Source organism: Urocitellus parryii, chromosome 1, assembly GCF_045843805.1.
Source record: "Urocitellus parryii isolate mUroPar1 chromosome 1, mUroPar1.hap1, whole genome shotgun sequence".
In the NCBI taxonomy this organism is placed as follows: Eukaryota; Metazoa; Chordata; class Mammalia; order Rodentia; family Sciuridae; genus Urocitellus; species Urocitellus parryii.
This window is the reverse complement of record NC_135531.1, coordinates 160,525,992-160,545,120: the sequence shown is the minus strand read 5'-3', so window position 1 is coordinate 160,545,120 and position 19,129 is coordinate 160,525,992. Positions and strand designations below refer to the sequence as shown.

At 45.2% G+C, this 19,129-nt stretch overlaps 1 long non-coding RNA gene and 1 pseudogene across 1 annotated transcript in view; both read left to right on the top strand.

The window, feature by feature from the left end:
* Positions 1-19,129, top strand: part of LOC144256640 (uncharacterized) — a 152,288-nt gene that overhangs the window by 54,346 nt on the left and 78,813 nt on the right. The gene's annotated exons all lie outside the window — the stretch shown is intronic.
* LOC113177859 (poly(rC)-binding protein 2-like) lies at positions 9,282-10,392 on the top strand (annotated as a pseudogene).

Genomic DNA, 19,129 nt, shown 5'->3' with positions numbered 1-19,129 from the left:
ATTCAGCATAGGTCTTGACTGGAGGTATCATCAGTAGCCAGGAGTTGGTAATTCCTGAGGAGAAGCTGGTTAAATGCTTGATTAGAGGGGCTGGGGATGTGGCTCAGCGGTAGCGCGCTCGCCTGGCATGCGTGCGGCCCGGGTTCGATCCTCAGCACCACATACCAACAAAGATGTTGTGTCCGCCGAGAACTAAGAAAAAATAAATGTTAAAATTCTCTCTCTCTCTCTGTCCCCCTCTCTCTCTCACTCTCTCTTTAAAAAAAAAAAATGCTTGATTAGAAATTTTACCCACCTGAGTCTGAATGAACTTTATGATAAAGGGAAGGAACAGGCACAGGGAGTTTTTATAGCCCAAATCTAAAGGGGTATCTGGGTCTGCAAGCTGCCTTGTTGGCATAAGGGGGGTTAAATGTTCAGCCTTGAGTGGAGGCTTGGGCGTAAACAGGTGATAAAGAACCAGACAGAGGGTTTGAGAAGCCAGGTCATTCTGCAGCTAACTTTGCTTGGCATGCCCTGCAGACCAGCCTATCCTGCATCTAACACCCTCAATTCCACTCTTCATTTCTAGTCCAATCTAGCTCCCTCCCTTCTCTATTAAGGCTGCTCTTCAAACTCTCTCCTACATGGGTCTCTGAAACCAGCTTGCTTCTCTCATTACCTTTCCGAAATATCCCAGCTTTCCAAACCAGCTTGCTTCTCTCACTTATCACTGTTCCCAGCTTTCCCTAGTCACACCAAGAAAGCACAGGCTTTGTAATAAAGAAGGCAGCTTCTCCCACGCTCTGAACGAAGGTGGCCAAAGGAGGATGGTGACCCATTGTTACCAGATTTCCCTTTGAGAGCAGTCAGATCTCTCCAGGTTTTATGTGAAACACCTCAACTTTAAATACTGATTTGGGGGTCTGGCTGGAGGAGGCCCTTACAGTCACTTGCCTTGAATCTCCAGACATAGGGTGAAGAGAGGACCCAAGAGGGGCCAGAAATGAGGGGGAGCATTGACAAGAGTACTTAATGGCAGGTGATAATCGTTGGCTCTTCTGATGAAGGTGTAGGAGTGCAGGGCTTAAGCCTGGAAATTTGAATCCATGGGGTAAGTTGGTTATTAGGTAATTTGAATTTAGCCACCAAGGGAGTGCACATAATCACCTGAGCAGGACCCTCCCATTTTGGTTTTAGAGGAGGCTTTTCCTCCGGTGGGCAACAGTAAACAAGTTGATCAGGTGTAAGGAGGTAGGGTTTTGAGAGAGACTGGGGCCAGGAAGGAGCCAGTCTTGATAGTGCCAGAGTTCAGAGCATAGATGGAAGAGGAGGGGCAGGGCATAGGTTTCAGAGATGGGTAGGGGTTCTGTAGGCAATCCGGCAGGAACTAGGGGATGGCCATACATGACTTTGAAAGGTGAGAGATTAGAAGGCTTCTTTGGCAAGGTCCTAATGTGCAATAAAGCCAATGGGAGCACCTTTACCCCGTCTGGGCTTAATTCCATGGTGAGCTTGGTGAGGGTCCTTTCAACCTCCGGAAGCCTGGGGGCGGTAAGGGCAATGGAAATTTGAAGGGAGTGATAGCATGTGAGCCAGTCCCTGAATTACCTTCGAGGTGAATTCTGGGCCATTGTCTGATAGGATAGAAGTGGGCATCCCAAAGGGGGATTATGTGAATAAGCAAAAGATCAACTATCAAAGAGGTCCGCTTGTTAGAAGTGGGAAAGGCTTCAACCCATCCCCCCAAAATATATCTACCACTATGTTTTTTACTTGGGGCATGTTGGTGAAATCAATCTGCCAGTAGTCTGCAGCCGGGGTATGACTGTGGGCCTGATGAGAAGGGAAATGTTTAGGTTTTAATGGAGTATTGGTATTGGTTCTCTGGCAGATCTGACAAGCAGAAGTGATCTATTGTAGGAGGGTCTTATTACATGGGGAAAGGGTGAAAAAGGAGTGAAGCAAAGTAGTGAGACTCTGTGGGCTAGAATGGAATAGAGTGAAGAAACTGGAAGAGTTGTTGGGGATCTTTGGGCCGATCTCGGGTGGTAACTATAATGAAGAGTAGGGGAGAGGATGTAAAGCTCTGTAGGGCGGTTGATGGAGCCGCTTGATCAGCCTTGGAATTCCCCATAGTGTTAAGGGAGGAATCAGTTTGGTGGGCCTTGCAATGGATTATTCCCAGTTTGGAAGGCAGCCTGGAGGCTCGTAGTAGGCCAGAAATAAGTATGGAATTAATGACTGCCGTCCCTCTGGTGGTCAATAGGCCCCTTTATTTCCAAATGGCTGCGTGGGAGATCAGGATATGGAAGATGTATTAGGAATCTACATATAGGGAGAGGGTTTTTCCCTCCGATTGCTCGCATGCCCTTGTGGCAGCTATGAGTTCAGCTTGTTGGTTGTGGTATTGGATGGGAGAAGTTTTGCCTCTATGATGGATGAGAGGGAAATGACAGCATACCCCACCACTTTAACCCCTCTGTGTATAAAGGAGCTACCATCTGAGAACCAGACGAGGTCCAAAGAGGTCAGGAGTCCCTCGGAAATGGTGGTAGGGCAAGGTAAAATAATCTCTAATACCTCCAGGCATTTGTGGACGGGATCTTGTGAGGGAGAAGATGGGAGGAGGGAGGCAAGGTTTAATGAAGAGCAGGACTGAAATGAGATGGAGGGATTTTCAAGAAATGAGACAAGGAGGGATAGGACCCTGGAAGGAGGAAGTGACTCTAGCCCCTTGTAAGTGAGGAAATCCTTTAGATGGTGAGGAGATGAGATGGTTAGTGGGGAGCCAAAGGTAAGCTTGTGTGCTTCGTTCTGGAGGTCATGGGCCGCTGGTAGGGCTCTGAGGCATGGGGGCTAGCCCCTGACGGTGGGGCCAAGCTGCTTGGATAGGTAGGTCACTGGTGCAAATATTCCTCATCCAGAACACCCAAACTTTGTCCTTGTTTTTCATGTACATAGAGGGTGAAGGGTCAAGAGAGGTTGGGGAGATGCAGGGTGGGTGCCTGGAGGAAGGACTTTTTAAGGATTATAAAGGGCTTCCCTGCTGCTGAGGGTAGGGGTTCATCTTAGGGGCCCTTGGCCAGATAGCAGCTTGGCGAGGAGGGAGAAATTAGGAATCCAGGCCCTGAAGTAACCAGCCAAACCCAAGAAGGAAAGTATGTAAGTGGACCAGGCCTGGGTGCTATATTTGATCCAAGAGTATTGTAGGGGAGACTTGACCAGCATAGAGAACATATTATCCATGTAAGGAGGAGGGAAGAGAACACAAACGTGGTAAGAGAGAAGGAGGAAACTGATTTATTGGCAAAAGGGGCGTCCCCGCTGGAGCCAAAAATCAGGAGTGCCTAAGTGGCAGATTCGAACTGCAGAGATTGGTTGTCACTGAATCCTGACAGTTGAAGCTCTCATCCTGGACGGAGCCAGAGCCATGGCCAAGGCTTTTCGGGACCCCTCCTGGGAGGCCAGATATTTCCAGGGCCAGAAAGAGGGGAGAGAGAGAGGCGGGGCAAGAGAGAGTAACAGGAGCTAACGGGGAGGGTAAGCGTCTCTCTATCTGCAGAGTCTTAAAGGTGAGAGGACTAGGACTTTTGTCCCTGAGGGCCACCATAGCCTTAAAGGCTGTGGTGGGGTGCTTTTCTCCCTGCAGGTGGGCAAAGAAATTTGCCGGACGTTAATCAATATATTGCAAGAGGGTGGATTCGCGGCACTGGAGGTCGGAGGCCAAGGTTTGTCCAAAGAGGTGTGAACTATCTCAAAATCCTTGAGGAAGGACAGTTCAGGTTAGTTGTCGAGAATGTCTGGTGGTGAGATCTGTCCAGGTAAAGGCAACAGATCTTGTGATTCGGGGGCAAGGGGAATGGAGAAGAAAGCATCCTTTAAATCTATGACTGAGAAGTGGGTGGCAGTGTGGGGGATCTGAGACAGCAGGGTGTATGGGTTGGGAACCAAAGGATGTATGGGCCTAATAGAGGTGTTGATGAGTCATAGGTCCTGAACTAAGCGATAGGACCCATGGGACTTTTTTTACTGCTAGTATGGGAATATTGTAAGGGGAATGAACAAGATGGAGGTAACCCTTGGTAAGAAGGTCCTGAATAATAGGTTGTAGGCCCAGAAGAGCCTTTGTGGACAGGGTGTATTGACCCTGATTGGGGAAGGTGTTGAGATCTTTGAGATGAATGTTAACTGGTGGGCAGGAAACGGTGGAGGGGGTGTGGGTATCCCATACAATTGGGTGGACCAGGTTCATAGGTAAGGGGTCCTTTTTAGTATGGTGTTTCATGTCAGCCTCACAAGTGGAGCAGAACGGCCAGTCTTCTGCTAAAAGGGCCAGAAAAGATGAACAGGCTGATTCTGGGGTCTGACTGATGCCAGAAGCCTGGATGTTGATTGTTGTATTGAATTTAGAGAGAATATCTCCAATGAGCAAAGGAACTGGACATTGGGACATAACTAGGAACGTCTGAGAGAATGGGAAGTTGTCTATGGAACAGAGTAATAAAGGAGTCTTTTTTGGCTAGATGGTATTTCCTCAACCTGACAATAGGAGAGGTGGACGGCACTGTTTGCCCCCAGAATTCTGTCAGGACTGAGAAGGTAGCCCCGATGTCAAGGAGAAAGTCAACCTTGCGCCCACTCACCTGAATCCGCACCCTGGGTTCCTGTCTTGTTATGGCTTGGGACAGGACCCAAGGCTCCATCAATCGATTGCCATGCCCAGAAGGTTGGAGGGTTCCTTGGCCATAGGCCACCTATGGGATCTAGGACAGTCAGAGCCTCAAAGACCTTTTTGTTGATATTTAGAGCATGGGGTATTCGAAGTGCATGGTGTGCAATGTCCCTCCTTGCCACACTTGAAGCAGGGGGTTTTGACCTGCGGTGATGGGTGGCGACCCTAGGAAGCACCCTGCAGGGCCTGGGCGAGCATCTGAAATTTATTGAAATTTATTGTGTTCGGCCTTGTGCTTGCGGCGCTCAATTTCCTCATCCCGGTTGTGAAAAACCTTAAAGGCTACCGCTAAGATCTCAGTCTGGGGGGTGGCAGAGCCTTGTTCAAGCTTTTTTAGTTTGGCCCAGATGTCAAAGTAGCTCTGTGAGAGGAAATATGTCATAAGGACATGACAGCCATCTGGGGTTTTGGGATCTAGGTTAGTATACTGCTGAAGGGCTTTCATAAGCCGATCCAGAAATTCTGATGGAGTCTCCTCTCACTTTTGAATAATCTCTTGTAATTTTTGGAAATTGACGACCTTACGTGCTGTTTTTTTTTGAGCCCAGCAATAATTCATGCGGAGAATCAGTCCCTACTCTGTATGCCAGCTTGTGTATAATCCCAGTCGGGAGTTTGATCTGGGGCAGCAAGTGGCCCGGAGGGTGATTGGGATTAATTCGGTGAGTTTCATCTGCATGGGCTCTGGCAAGTTCCCAGACTCTGGTACATTCCTCAAGAAGGAGAGTTTTAGCCAATATATTATGTAATATATATATATAATGGTGAATGAGGCTATAAGCCTGGAGGACCCATTGAAACTCTCTTATGTAAGTGTAAGTGGTTGGATCTGTTGTGAATGAGCCCAACCTTCACTCGAGTTGTGTGAGGTCATTCATAGAGAATGGGACATGTACCTGGATAATGCCCTCAGGTCCAGCAACCTCTCTTAAGGGGGCCATGATTTGTGGGATTAGAGAGCGGGACCTAGATTTGGGGGGACTAAAGGTGTCAGCCAAGTCAGGAGGAGCACCTGAGGGGCAGAACGGAGTTGACGGGGGAGGTCGGTAGGGAGGAGGTTCATCTACAGATAGGTTCGGGTGAGAACGAAGAAGAGGAAAAGCCTCAACATAGGGGATCTCTTTTCACTTTTTCGAGCTCTCACAGATCTCTGAGAATTGCAGGATCTAGGGATCCTCCTGGGGGCCATTGACTTTGATTGTATAATTGATAATAAGGCCAATCTTGTGTGCAGAATTTAATAAGGGCGAGTCTGCAGGGAGGGAAGAAGAGGCCCCCATAGGTCAGGAGAGGGACAAGGGTGGTTAAGAGAGAAAGAAAGAGAGAGAGGGGAGTGCCTGTTCTTCCACCCCTCAGGACCTCCCGCTCATGAACCGGGCTTTATAGAGTCCATCATGACCCTGAAGGTCATAGTGGGGTGTGTTCTCTCCTCCAGATTGGGCATCAGAGGTTTGCCAGATAGATGATCATGGTCAAAGCCCCTGTGTAGCCCGTCTGAAGTTGGATACCCGATAGGGGAACTCACCTACTGAAGAGCCAGTGTTGTGTGAGTAGTAGCAGCACTCAAAAGAGTGGACAAGGATGGCAAGCCTTGAGAGAGGGGGCCCTCGAGCATCGAGGCATTCCCCCTCCCGGGTTTTGGCACCAATGAAAGTCAAACAAGGCTCAGGTTCGTTATTGGAGAAAATGCCTGTTTATTGAGGAACAGCTCTGCATATTTATAGAGCCAGGGGTGGTTTGACAGTTATGAGAGTTTAACGGTTTAACGGTTTGACAGTTGGCACAGGGTGCTTTCTGATTGGGGGTAAGGATCATATGAGTCAACAGGGCTCACCATTGGGCAGCTCTTCTCGGGGGATGGGGAAGTTAGTCTTTGGAGCCGGGGCAACTCCCAATACCTTCTTTAATTGTGGAAGTCTTGGTTTTCCTCCTTCAGTCTCCTGTGCTGTTACTAACAGGGCTGTTCCACTTCACACTGATGGGGTCAATTGATGAGGAAGGGAAGGCTGAGAAGCAGTAGTGACACAGCCAGCCTTGGTGCAGGTCTGAGTCAATCTGTTTATTGTCAGAAATGGTCCATGCTTCAGGCTGGGGATGTGGCTCAAGTGGTGGCGCGCTCGCCTGGCATGCGTGCGGCCCGGGTTCGATCCTTGGCACCACATACCAACAAGGATGTTGTGTCCGCCGAGAACTAGAAAATGGATATTGAAGATATTCTCTCTCTCTCTCTCTCTCTCTCTCTCTCTCTCTCTCTCTCTCTCCTCTCTCACTCTCTCTTAAAAAAAAAAAAAAAAGAAATGGTCCATGCTTCAACTTAGGATGGACAATAGCCAATACACAGTCTTGAGAATATGTGCCTCAAAATTATCATTTCTCCTAATAAATGTGTGCTGATGAAGTTAACTGAAAAAAGAAAAACTATTTTCACAATTTGATTGAGAAAACTCAGTTAACTGTTTTCCTGGTGTCACATTTTTTTTTTTTTTGTATCTGAGCCATCAGTCTGCTTTTGAAAACAAGAGTTGGCTCACCACGACTTGCCCTATGACACTTCAAACCTCTCCTCAATATATTCATCCCTTTGTGTTCTCAGATTTGAAACTATTTGTTGTGACCTTTGTCCAGTGCCACTCACTTTCACTTTCCTACACTAAAATAGTGACTTTAATACTTTAATGTGATATCTAAAATCCTATAAGCATGCATCCACAATTCGCTTTGTGTCTGTCAAAGTGACATCCTCTGTGCTGAACTGCTTCCTGAGTGATGAGTGGGCTATGAACTAGAACACTACTTTTAAAACTCCACTTACAATGACACTATGATCCTAATCAGCATGTTTATTTGAACAATTTCAACAAGATTCTTTAATGCAATTGGATAGAAAAATGACTGTAATTTTGTTCCCTGGTGAAAATTGGTGGCACATGTGTGTGGCAGTATCCTCTGTTTATAAGGTCTTTTATAAGAATGTAAAGAAAGTATTGATTTATTATCCAGAGTGTAAAAACAAAACAAAACAACTACAACAAAAGAAAAAAAAACCAGTCCATCAAATATTTTCCATGATTTTGGCCTATCAAAAGGGAGCATAAATAATGATGCTTGGCATTGATTAGTCCTAGCTAGTGTGTGTGTATTGTGTGTGTGTATTACAAATATATATATTTTGTTTCTTCTTTTGGTACCAGGGATTGAATTTAGAGACACTTGACCATGGAGCCACATCCCCATCACTATTTTTGTATTTTATTTTGAGACAGGGTCTTGCTGAATTGCTTAGTGCCTCACTTTTTGCTTAGGCTGGCTTCGACTCTGCCTTAGCTTTCTGAGCTACTGGGATTACAGGCGTGTGCTACTGTGCCCAGATTACCTAGGATATTTCTTTGCATGTAAATTATCTCTATCCTGGTGCAGTTTAATATATATATATATATTTATCCCAGACCAGCAAAGGTAGCAGTCAGGAGCACCTCTGCTGCCCCAGTTTTTTTCCCCTTGTCCTACCCCTCCTTCTCTATCTCCTCCTCTGCCTCTACCCCTCCTCCTCCTTCTCCTCCTCCTCTGCCTTTACCCTCTCTTCCTATAACTCCTCCTCCTCCAACCCCTCCCCCTCTTCCTTCACCCCTCTAACTCCCCCATACTAATTCCTCCACCTGCACCCCTGCTCCTCCCCTCCTCCAATCCCTTCCTCCTTCCAGTTTTTTCTACTCCACCTTCCCTCTTCTTCTTCCTCCGTCCTCTCTCCTGCTATACTCCTCATCCCTTGTTCACAGTCTTCTTCCTTCTCCACCCTTTCTCTACCTCTGTTTCCTTCCTCCTCCTTCCCACTTCCTTCTCCCCCTCTCCACCTCCTCCTCCACACTCTTCCTCCTCTACTTCTCATTCTTATTCCTCCCCCACCATCTCCCCTCCCCTCCTCTACTTCTTACAAGACCTTTCTTCTCCTCTTTCTCCTCCTTCACCCTTTTTCTTTTCCTCCTCCACTTTCATTCCCTCACCTTCCTCCTACATTTTCCTCCTCTGCCTCCATGCCAGCCTCCTCTAACTCCTCTTCCTCATTTATGCCTCTAATTCCACCATACTCACTCTTCCACCTGCACCATTTTTTACTCTTCCACCCCTTTCTGCTCCCCTCCTTCACTCCTGTCTTCCTTCTCCTCGCTCCCCCTCCACCCCTTCTCCTCCAATGCTCTTTCCTCCTCTTCCTTCTCCTTCACCTCCTCTTCCTCTCCCCCTTCCTCCCCCCTTCTCTTTCCTCTACCTGCTTTCTCCGATGGTTTCTCCTGATCCATCCCCTCCTCCTCCACTCTCTTTCCTCTACTTGCCTTCCTATTCATCCTTTTCTTAATCCAGTTCCTTCCTTCCCCACCCCCTCTTCCTCTTCCACCCCCTTTCTCCTCTGTGCTCCTTTATTCTTCATTCCCAGCTTCCCCCCCTTCCTCTTCCTGCCCAATCTCTTTTTTTCCCTGTCAGTGGCACCACACCTGCAGGTTTTGGCTTTCACCCCCCACTAATATCACAGTCTTGAGCACTCAAAGTTCAATTCTCTAGAACTCTGCTCAACATGGACACCAGTGGGATTAAAGGAGGATTCAGTGTCACAGCATTCAGCTACTTATGTGTGGAAAGGAAGATGGCAGTATGTTTCTGAAAGGAGAGTCAGTTAAGAAGACGTGGGAGGAGAGTGCTGCACATATGAATGTTGCAGAGGGAATTGTCCTGAGAGAATGGTCACACTGGCTGGGCCCACTAATGTCGTCTTTAAAATTTGTTATTGACAAACTGGAAGAGGACATCAGCAACTCTCTGAACAACAGCACAGCTGCTAAAAGAACCTCAGTCACTCTGAGCCTGGTGGTCCCTACTAGTCAGTGTGTGTCTCCCTCATTGGAAAAGGTGGTTATGGGATGGAGATTCAAGAGAGCACAAGGGCTCAGGCCCAGGTGGCAAGGACATGCTACCCAATGCAGCTGAGTAGGCCTTTGTTATCGCAGGCATTCTGCAATCCATCACTGAATGTGTAAAACAGATGTGCATAGTCATATTGAAGTCCCCAAACATGTTTTTTCATCCCATACTGCCCAAGATGCCACCTTCTGCAGTCCTCTTTGCAGGGGCCAGGACAGGTACAGCACAGGCAGGGAGAGTGCAAGCTTTTCCCACAGCACCTCATCCGTGTGCCTCAACCTTGACATAAAGGGACCCCTCTAGAGACCTGTGCCACTCAAGGACAGCCTGCCATTCCCTAACTATCCTTGACCAAGCTGCACAAGTTGGCAATGCAACAGTTTCATTGTCTTATGACCCATGTTCCACCTGATTCAGCAGCATTGAATCCAGCTCTTCAGATGTGAAAGCCCATCCAGCAGGTTTGCATGCACCTGGTCAGGCTACTCATAAACTCAGTGTCCCAAACAACTTGAATGGCTGCAAAATCAGGTGTCAAGGTGCCAAAACAAATGAGATCCTTCAGATGTCTGGAGCACAGGTGAATGTTGTGAGCCCAGTGGAAGATTTATTGATAGCAGCTCACCATCACTGAATCTGCTGCCAGCACTAGCCTGGCTCAGAATCTCATCAAGCTCAGCCTTTCCTCAGAGAGAGGTGAAATGGGGAGCTACTGGAACAATGCAAATTTATCTCTTTTCTCTTTCATCTGCTCACCACCCCCATGATCCATCTGTGTAGTTTCTGAACAGTCAATGATTCCAGGTTTTACATAGTTTGTAAATGTTAAGATTCTACACACTTTATCATCCACTCATGGTTGTTTAATTTTATTTGTTCTAATTAGTTATACATGACAGCAGAATGCATTTCAATTTATTGTACACAAATGGAGCACACATTTTCATTTCCCTGGTTGTACATGAAGTAGAGTCAAACCATTTGTGCAATTATCTATCTAAGGTAATGCTACCCATCTTGTTCCACTTTCTTTCCAATCCCCACAGCCTCTCCCCTCCTCTCCCTCGAGTTTGACCAATCTGGGGTCTGAACCCAAGGGCTCTTAACCACTGAGATACATCCTCAGCCATTTTTATATTTTATTTAGAGACAAGATCTCCTTAAGTTAATTAGGGCATCTCTAAGTTTCTGAGGCTGGCTTTGAAGCCTTGATACTCCTACCTCAACCTCCTGAGCCTCTGGGATTACAGGCATGAGCCATTGTGTCCCACTTAAATAATTTTTTTAAATGCTCAGTTTAGTATGAATTTAAACACCCATATGTCCCCATCTAAATAGAGGTGAATGGCCCTGGGCCGGCTGCCTTCTCTCACTGCCCTTCCCTAACTCTGCCTGGAGATAAGTTCAGTGCCAATTCTTTCTGTCATTCCTTATAGTTTACCATCAACAAGGAAGCAGAATTTTACTTGGTTTTGTCTTAGTTGAGTTTTCAATACTGAATGTTACCATTAGTGCTCTACCACTGTGGTGCTGTAACTTGTATTGTAGGGATTCTCTGCCTCAGTTGGCTAGACTCCTAGTGCTGTCTGAGGCTGTGGGTTTCCCAGATCCCTTCCATGTTCCTGTTTCAGAAACCTCACTTGTTTCCAGTTTAATTTTTTGTTCTTGGTAATTTCATTATTTTTTTTTAAATTTGGCTCTCAAGTGAGCACACTTCATAAATGTTGTACACATTGGAAAAACATTGTCAGGTTATAGGCTATGGATAAATTTAAATTACTAGAAAATTCCAGTGCAATGTCTGGATCAGCTCTGGCTGTCCATATATGTGTGTTTATGTCTTACACCTGTCTATCCTGGTTTATTTCCATGTCACCATATATTTCTTTTTACTAAATATCATTTGCATGAATTATTTTCTGTGTATTTCAATGTTCTTGGGAAAGTTTTCAGTAATTTTCTCATGTTTAATTCATTTGTGAGGTCATTTGTTTTTCCGTTTAATATTCCCTGTATGTGAATTCATTTTCCTTTGTAAAGACTGCAGACATTTATCCTGAGGTAGAGCAGTCTTATTAAACCCTATTGCAGTTTCATGAAGGAGTTTCATTTTTAATATATTTGAGTGTATCCCTTTCTTCTTTTAGAAGTTTTTTTTTGGGGGGGGGCTGGCTGGGGATGTGGCTCAAGCGGTAGCGCGCTCGCCTGGCATGTGTGTCTCTGGGGTTCGATCCTCAGCACCACATACAAACAAAGATGTTGTGTCTGCCGAAAACTAAAAAATAAATATTAAAAATTCTCTCTCTCTCTCTCTCTCTCTCTCTCTCCCTCCCTCCCTCCCTCCCTCCCTCCCTCCCTCCCTCACTCTGTCTTTAAAAAAAAAAAAAAAGAAGTTTTTTTTTTTTTTTAATCTTCTTATTAATAAAACCCATAGGTCATGGAATGGTGGATTCTGAGAGATAAATCGTTAGGTGTCCCCCCCTGGACCCAGGGAATGAGCCCTCCTGGGGTCATATTTCAGCAGTAAGAGTCTTGCTGCCAACTTGGGAATGTGTTTACCTCTACACAAGTAGGTTTTCATTCTGAATTCCTAGTGAAGCAGGCTCCTTACCTGAGCTGATTCAAGTGTTTGCTTTTTATTTCTTTGAGTTTTTTTTTAACTGCCATGTAATTAGTTTTTTATGTACTTAATATTAATATCTCCTGATTGTATTTTTTATTTTTATTTATTTATTTTTTGTTTGTTTGAAAATGAGTTGGCAGAGTAAAAGTGTGAGGAGGCCTTTCCCATGAAGCCTTGGCCTCTTCCCAAGTGATTTATGCCTGGCTCCCTCCTTCCCAGTCAGGCCTGACCAGGCACACACCATCTGTGAGGTCAGGGTAGGCTGCCTTGGAACCAAGGCTGTAATTCCTCACATATGCCTGGGACTCTGTGCCCAGAGGAGCTTCCTAGCCAACAGGGCCTGCTTTGGAAAGTCAGGCTCAGCTCTGCATAAGTGGAAATGTCCCCCTGGTGGGGCAGGTCCCCTTGCAGGGAGGAAGTCCTGCCTAAAAAGGGCTTTTGCCAATACCTTGTCTTCCTGGCCTATGTATCCAGGAGCGTGATACATCTCCTGTCAGTCAGGGCCCCAGAGTGTGCATATTTGGGTTGGGATGAGAGAGGGGTCTTGTGGAGCCCTGGCCAGTCAGCAGGCAGCTGATGGGAGGGGGTGGCCTTCCACAGTCTCAGAGGCCTGTATCTCTCACCCTGTGGAGCTCGGAATCCATCTTCAGGACTGTGTCTTCTCTGCTGTGTGAGGCCCAAGTGGCTCTGGCTCAGATCTGTCTCCCTGTGTCCTACAGGTGCAATGAGGTCCACAAGAAGGATGTCAGGTCTCCCCAGAAGGTGGAACATGGTGAGTGTGTGGGGCAGATCTGGTCAGGTGGGAGGTAGGCTTGTTACAAGTGGTGAACCAGCTGTGGCTGGACTCTGGCCTCCCACTGTCAGCTCCAGAGTCAGCCAAGCCAGATCTGAGTCAGATGCTGCTACAGCTCAGCCCTTGATGCCTTCAGGCCATGGTGTGGGCTGTTCCAGGTTGGGTTTCCCAGTGTTCTAGCTGGTTGGCAGCTATTTATTCAGCAGCCATTTTGGAAAACCCTCTCTGCATAGCTGGACCCTAGCCCTAGGCTCTCAGTGTGAAGTGAAGGCAGTGGGTCTCAAGGGATCCTGTCCCTGGTGTGGGGCTCCTGTGTGATAGATGCTAGTCTTAGGGGTCTGTGTACCTTTTTCTACCCAGGGGTCACCTTGCTTTTCCCAAACTAGCCCATGTCTGGGCAGTCAGTGGATCCTTAAAATTTTTGTCTGTCCTCCCATTTCCAGACTTCACCTCCCCATCCAGTGCACAGTATTATCATTTTTTTGCTCCTCACAATGCATTAAAGTGGGCACAGCATCAAAGATTTGTTTTCTGTTTGTGAATTTGCTATGTGATAAAACCAGAGAACAGCCACCTGGAATGCCACTGGTAAAATACTTTGTGCCTTTCTTTGTTTGTCTTCCCCAGGCACAGATAATGTAATAACTTTGGTTTTAAATTCTGTTTCTCTCTTCCCAGGGTCCTGTGTCCTTTGCCATTTTCCTGTCCTTTCCTGGGCTGCCAAAGTGTGTCTAGAGCTGCCCTGTTTCCTGCAGAGTGCAAACAATTTTAGGCCCTGGGGCAGCTCTTCTTAGAGGACAGCCTGATGTGTGGGGCATAAAATCTCAAGAGAGCCGCTGGAGGGCCTGGGCCTGAGGAATATTTTTAAATAGGCCTCATGTAGACAACTCCCTTCTTGAAACATTATCTCCCCAAGACCTTTCCCTATTTCTTGGAGCCAGGTAGATAGGCAGCCTCTAGATGCTGGTGTTGAGGGGTCAGGTTAGATCTGATACCTTCCCCTGGCATTCCGTCACAGTTGTGCAAGAAAAAAAAAAAATCTCCCAGAGCATAAGAAGCACCCAGTTCACTGAAGTACTCTTCAATCCTGAAAAGACTGGAGTCATGGTCCAGGTCTCCTGGGAGGGTGATCATGGAATATTTTATTGAGCAAGACCAATTGGAAAGATGTCCAGCTGGCTGGGATGTTCTCTGCCCTTTCAGCAGAAAAATCTGTGTTCCCTCAGCACTAATCTTTTCTGTGTTTCTCACTTTGAAATTATGTGCTCACTTACTAGAGACCCAGGTTTTCCTAAAATGTGAAATGTATGTATTCAGAACTGAGCCAAGCAAAATATTCTGAAGAGGTAAAAAAAATTTCAAGATAATACCTAGTTTTTTTTCTATTTGATACAAATTTTTATTTACCTTTCTGCTTTCTCTGAGCCTATGTACAAAATTTCTGAGACCTCACTCTTTTTCACAATTGAATCTTGAATGGAATTATAGGTTCTAGTCTCAAGAATGCTTCTAGAGAAAAGAGGTTAAAAAAAAAAAACTGCTGTTGTTGAAGAAAGTGATTACATATCCAAAAAAGTTATGGTAGGTAAATTTGAACTACAAGGATTCATAAAAATATTAGTTCCTTTGTACAGTGAAGAACTCCTGACACTTGGTAAATCTGTTTTTATTCCTGCTTTATGAATTTGAAAGATTAACAATAAATTATATTGGAAAAACATGGCAATTGCCTGAAATATGAATTTTTTACAAATTGATTCAATATCATGTAAGTTGTTATTAAGTAACATCTCTGTTGTCTGAACAGAACAGGTTTTTATGAAATTCATGAGCATCTTTCATGATCTCATCTAATTCCAGTTACCCGCCAGATACCCCCTCCTGATATCATCCCACTGGGAGTTCACCTTGTACCTTGTAAATTGTGGGGTTTACATGGACCTTCAGTCTATAATTCTATTTGATGATGTTCTCTATAAGCTGCTGGATTCCTGGACATTTTGGCCACACTTAGATATCTGTCTACTCTTTCCACTTGTAGATGTAGTTTTCTGAATTTTCTCAGCAAAGCAATACTCATGTAATTTCACAGAATTTAAGAAAAAAGCTAGAGAAACAATAGAGCTGCTTCTCCACAATTTGATCAAAGTGCATGCAATTTGTTTATCCTTTTCTCATGGTTTCTTATTTCCTTTGTACCCAGGGTGCCAAATTCAGCCATCTGTGGTCCAGGCAGTTTCCCTGGCTATGGCTGCCAGAAACTGTTTCCATTAGAGCATATCATATAGGCCACACCTCAAGGAATGAATTGGTAGTGTTACCTGCTGCCTTTTAGAGGGGATTAAGGATAGTTTTCATTTCCTCTTTAGTTTGGTGCAGAATTTACCTTGACACCACTGGGCCAGGCCTTTCCTCTGATGATGGTCATTATCACTTCCTTAGCCTGTCCATGTTGTGTGTTCCTCCTTGTGTGTGTGAGTTGTGGTAGATTGTTTGTCTCCAAGAGTTGGTCCAGTTCATCTGAGTTCACAAATTGTGGCCACACAGTTCTTAATAATATTCCTTTATGGTTCTTTGGCTGTCTGTAGGATTGATAACGGTGTGTTTCATTTCTACTGAGTAAATTTTTGTCTTTTTTCTTAACTTAGTTGTGTTGTGCCATTATAAGGTTATCTATGATGAACCTGCTTTTGAGTTGATTCTCTATTGATTTCCTCATCACAGTTTCATTGATGTTTTTAATTATATGCTAGCATCAGATGTAGGTTCTCATTGCTATTCGTTCTTTAGTTCCTGAAGTGGAAGGATGAAGGTTGATTTCAGTTCTTCTTTTGTAATGTAAGCCTTCAGCACCTCTAATTCCCCCTAAGCCCTGCCTGTGCTCTGTTCCACAAAGTTTCCTAAGATGCAGTTTCAGTTCTTTTTCTTTGAAATATTCAGACTGATCCTGAGACACCTTGACCCATGTGCTGTTTAGAACTCTGGGATTTGACCTGCAGTTATCTGGAGGTCGCCCAGCTGTGTTTCTGTTAATGACGTCTGTGGTAATTCTGATATTCCTGGTGCCCACGTTGGAATTTGCTAGCCTTCTACACTAATGCCTTTTGTGGCTGAATGTGGCTGCTCTTGATGAATTTCCTATGATGTTAAAAAGGTTATGTGCTCTACTGCTCTTGGTTGAAATGCCCTAGACATATACATGACATACCTGTGGTGGGTGTGCTATTGAGCCAGACTGTCATCATGAGTGCTCCATCTGTCACTCACTGTTAGACAATTGCTGCTGTCTCCTCCATCATCAGATTTCACCATGTTTATATGTAGTTTCTTTCCAAAGTATATTTGGAGTCAGTAGCTTAGTTGCTCAGTGTACTCAGAGGGTCTCTTAGATTGTATTCAGCCTGAGTTTTGATGGAGTTCCATGAGGAAATAGCTGGAAAGAAAACCGAAGAAACAGCAAGAGCTCAGCTCCTCCAGGGCCTGTGGATAGTGGAGCTGGGGCTGCTGCTTTAACACATGGTCGTGCTGTTTAACTCTTTCAGCCTCAGTTCCCTGCAGATCTAAGCCTTTAGGGCAGTGAGTGCTGAGCATGTGGGTCTTGGTCCTCTTTGAAGGATTTCTCTTGGCCTGTGTGGGTTTCCTCAGTTCCTTGGTACACCAGGGTGCTGGTGAAGTCCCCTTTTTTGTCCCCGCCCCCATAGTAGGGATTGAACCCAGGGGCTCTCCACCATTGAGCTACATCCCTAGGTCTTTTTATTTATTATTATTATTTTTTTTATTTTGGGGCAGGTTCTCACTATATATCCTAGGGTAGAAGTATGATCCTCCCACCTCAGCCTCCTTACTTCCTGGGACTTGAGCCATTCACTACAGTGCCCACCTGAATATTCCATTTCTCTTCTTTTTCTTTTTTGATACCAGGGATTGAACCTGGTTTTGCTTAACCACTAAGCCATATCCCCAGCTCTTTTTTATTGTTTTAGAGACAGGTTTTTGCTAAGTTGCTTAGAGCCTAGCTAAGTTCTAAAACTGGCTTTGAAATTGTGATTCTCCTACATCAGCCTCCCAAATCACTGAGATTGGAGCCATGTGCCCCCATGCATGGCCTGAATACTCTAATTTCTGAGGTTAGTTTTTATTATACCTTTTTCTCTCATACTTCACATTGTGATTTTTTGTATAAACCTGCAGCCAGATGTAGGATTTTTTTTCCTTATAACATGTTTAAGCCATTCCCACAAATTTTCTACACCAGGTGTTTTCTGATTAGGCAAAGCTATGAGAGGCTGTTTTCAGACCTCAGATCACACTAGGTCCACTGTGATATGCAAATGCAGTAATTCACAGGTGAGTCCTTCCCTGTTTCTTCTGGAGTCTGTGACCAGGGCTCCACATCAGGCACTCAGTGTTTCAGCCAGCTTTTTTGCCACTGTGACTAAACAACCCAACCAGAACAATTGGAGAGGAGGAAAAGTTTATTTGAGGGCCATGGTTTCAGAGGTCTTGGTGCACAGGAGGCTGGCTCCATTTCTCGGAGCTCAAGGTGAGGCAGAATCTCATGGGGGGAGAGTGTGGCAGAGCAAAGCAGATCACATGGTGATCAGGAAGCAGAGAGAGAGGTTTCCACTCACCAGATACAATATATTCCCCCATAGCCACTTCCCCAATGAACCCCTTTCTCCAGCCACACCCTAGCTACCTCCAGCTACCACCCAGTTAATCCCATCAGGGACTAATTCACCAATTAGGTTAAGGTATAACACAATCTCTCCTCCAAACCTTCTTGCATTGTCTCACACTTGAGCTTTAAAGGACACCTCACATCCAAGCCATAACACTCAAGCTGCTGTCATGTATATATACATGTGAGGTGTCCTTCAAAGCTCAAGTGTGAGACAATATATATATATATATATATATATATATATATATATATATGTATATATATAATATATATATAGTATGTATTAAGCATATATATTATATATTTTTGTTCTTTTTTATTCTTTGTTTCTGGTGTTCAATTATAAGTGAACTTTTCTCTTAATTGCATTTCAGTTATATAGAAGTTTATTTTTGATTATTAATTGATCTTTTATTGAATTTTGTGTATTACTTTTTCTCTGTTGCCCTTGGGAACACATCTTCCTATTGCTTGCTTCCAGGTTCTGAAAATCATTTGTCCTGTTGCTATAAATTTAATAGTACAGCATTTCATGTGGTCCTACATTGTGAACCAATTTTGGTTGTCTCAACTTTGAAAAATGGCTTAAGGTCCAGGAGCCACCACTATGACACATGAGATGTGGTTGATCACTTTAGCCTTTGAAAGTGTAGCAGTCATGGCCCTGTGAGGAGGTTTGTGTGAGGCCTCTGTGTATGTGTGGGTGTACTGGAGCTCCACAACTTCTCAGGTTCTGATCTCCCCCTGTGAGCAGGCTTTCTGGTAGGAGCAGCAGTGAAGAAACACTATTAAATGTCCCTGTTCTTTTGCAGTAGAGACTCTAGGGAGCAGGAAGCCAGAAATAGGTCAAATGCACACTGTGTGAGGTGGTCGCTGTGGATGATGGGGAGAGGTGGTGATGGGTGCAGAGCCTTCGCTGTCTCCCCCCATCTTGGGGCCTGTGGATGCTGTCTTCTGAGGGTGACTCTGAGTCTGAGTCGCCTGCACCCACCTCTATCTGCTTGGTGAAGTCCTTGATTTTGTCCCACTGTCTGGGGCTATATGAGTTGGCTAAAGTCTGGAACACAGGGATTTTCTTCCTGTTTTCCCTGGTAGCACTCCTCTTGCTGTGTTGTCTGGAAGTGGTGACAGCAGGCATCCTTGACTTGGTTTTGTTGTCACAGGGACAGCCTTTTTTCCTTCAGCCTCAATTATCATGTTAGGCTCATGTATTGTAGACCTATGGCCCATCAGGGATTTTCATTCTTTCCAGGTATGTGCATGTTTGTGTCATGCTGATGGCTTAAGCTTTGTCAGCTGCTTTTTCTTCATTCTTTCCATGTGTTTTCACCTTTCCAGATGCTCAATGTGCAGGTGTTTTCTACAGTTCCTTGGGGGCCACTTCACTCTGAATATTTCCTACAA